This window comes from Schistocerca americana, unplaced genomic scaffold (assembly GCF_021461395.2).
Source record: "Schistocerca americana isolate TAMUIC-IGC-003095 unplaced genomic scaffold, iqSchAmer2.1 HiC_scaffold_355, whole genome shotgun sequence".
In the NCBI taxonomy this organism is placed as follows: domain Eukaryota; kingdom Metazoa; phylum Arthropoda; class Insecta; order Orthoptera; family Acrididae; genus Schistocerca; species Schistocerca americana.
The window spans coordinates 27501-30000 of record NW_025726077.1 but is presented as its reverse complement, the minus strand read 5'-3'; the positions used below and the strand labels follow the sequence as shown (position 1 = coordinate 30000).

General features: G+C 63.1%; 1 pseudogene; it reads right to left on the bottom strand.

Annotated features, from left to right (window-relative positions):
* LOC124580835 overlaps positions 1-2500 on the bottom strand; it is a 7963-nt pseudogene that overhangs the window by 3721 nt on the left and 1742 nt on the right.

Here is a 2500-nt window from a genome sequence, read left to right as displayed (position 1 = left end):
CCGGCTGCCGATCCCCTGGGCGGCAAGGCAGCAGCGACCTCCTCACGTGTGACCGGCCCCCATAGGCACTCAGGAGCGACAGGCTCCGAGTGCGGGAGAAGGCGGTCACGGATGAAGCCGGCGGTGGAGATCGGCTTCTTCGTGAAGAGGTCCGCCCAGAAGTCCAGCAGACCGGGGATGTCGGGTGGCGGCTGCAGCAGGGTGCCGTCCAGCAAGCCGCGCACGCAACGTGCACGCGACCTACGGAAGGCGTCCTGTGTCCGTGCGTATTCCCAGCGGCGCCGCTTGCGCTTCTGCAGCGGCGGGGCGGCAGGCGGCCGCTTGGATGGTTGGCGCGGCCGCTGTGTCCTGGTGATCGACCTCTCCCCCCTGGACCCGACCGACGCAAGGGCATCCGGGAGCATGCCCAGGATGACATCGGGCGGCGTGCCCCGCCCCAGACCAATGACTCGATCCAGGGCAGAGAAACGCTGGGCGGAAGCAGGTAGCCCCGCCAGATGCTCCCAGATGGCGGCGTCAGTCGGCCCCTCCGGCGGCGGCCCGGTGGTGTCGGCCGCGAAGTCCTCGGCTGCGTCGACGGGCGGCGCAGCGGCCTCGCCCGCGTCAGGCAGCGAGCTCGCTGCTCCACGGCGGGACGCCGGCTCTTCACCCCGACCGATCTCAAGTGCCTCCATGAATTGGCGGACAAGCTGCTTGTGGGCAGCTTGCCGCCGTCGGCACTTGATTGCCTCAAGCGTTCGGTCGGGGAACATCCTGGTAAGTTCTTGATTTACAAAGAAGAACCGGGCGTCCCTCTCCAGGAACAGTTCGGCCTCTGCCTTGGCGAGCGACAGGACTTCTTCCTCCGTCCACCTCGCGCGATGCCTCTCCGTCACGATCTCAGCGTTGGCGGCCGCAGGGTGTTGGCGGCGGCGATGGACCCCGAGACCGTTCTTCGTGGTAAAAGTGCGGTGGCACTCACTGCAAGCAAAGGGAGCTACACAAACTATCGCATTTTCGTTACGGCCGGTTGGCCGGATAGGTGCTGGGGTAGCTGGGGTGGCACCTTCAGCGGAAGGGCCACCATCTCTTGTTTCTTGTCGGCTGCCCCCAACTATAAAGGGATAATGCGAGGGGGGGCTGGTAACCCCCCCAAGCCCCTGGTGCGGTCTTCCACTCTGCAAAAATCAGCGGGCCCACGGGAAGGGGAGAAGACCGCAGGAGAGGAGAGGCTAAGAGGGCTAGGCCCATGTATTGCGCATCACTCTCCCTGTAACTATAACCCAAGGAAGGCACCTCGCAGCAGCAGCACGACTACATCAAGACCGCACTTCGAAAAGCCAAGTCCGGATGCAGCCACACCGCCGCCACTTGGCCACCTTAAGAGAGTCATAGTTACTCCCGCCGTTTACCCGCGCTTGCTTGAATTTCTTCACGTTGACATTCAGAGCACTGGGCAGAAATCACATTGCGTCAACACCCGCTAGGGCCATCGCAATGCTTTGTTTTAATTAGACAGTCGGATTCCCCCAGTCCGTGCCAGTTCTGAGTTGATCGTTGAATGGCGGCCGAAGAGAATCCGCGCACCCGCGCGCCCCCGGAGGAGCACGCTAAGGCGGACGCGGCCTCGCAGCAAGGAAGATCCGTGGGAGGCCAAGGCACGGGACCGAGCTCGGATCCTGCACGCAGGTTGAAGCACCGGGGCGCGAACGCCGCGCAGGCGCGCGCATCCTGCACCGCCGGCCAGCACGAGGCCAACCAACGGCGAGAGCAGACCACGCCCGCGCTAAACGCCCGCACTTACCGGCACCCCTACGGCACTCACCTCGCCCAGGCCCGGCACGTTAGCGCTGACCCACTTCCCGACCAAGCCCGACACGCCCCGATCCTCAGAGCCAATCCTTATCCCGAAGTTACGGATCCAATTTGCCGACTTCCCTTACCTACATTATTCTATCGACTAGAGGCTCTTCACCTTGGAGACCTGCTGCGGATATGGGTACGAACCGGCGCGACACCTCCACGTGGCCCTCTCCCGGATTTTCAAGGTCCGAGGGGAAGATCGGGACACCGCCGCAACTGCGGTGCTCTTCGCGTTCCAAACCCTATCTCCCTGCTAGAGGATTCCAGGGAACTCGAACGCTCATGCAGAAAAGAAAACTCTTCCCCGATCTCCCGACGGCGTCTCCGGGTCCTTTTGGGTTACCCCGACGAGCATCTCTAAAAGAGGGGCCCGACTTGTATCGGTTCCGCTGCCGGGTTCCGGAATAGGAACCGGATTCCCTTTCGCCCAACGGGGGCCAGCACAAAGTGCATCATGCTATGACGGCCCCCATCAACATCGGATTTCTCCTAGGGCTTAGGATCGACTGACTCGTGTGCAACGGCTGTTCACACGAAACCCTTCTCCGCGTCAGCCCTCCAGGGCCTCGCTGGAGTATTTGCTACTACCACCAAGATCTGCACCGACGGCGGCTCCAGGCAGGCTCACGCCCAGACCCTTCTGCGCCCACCGCCGCGA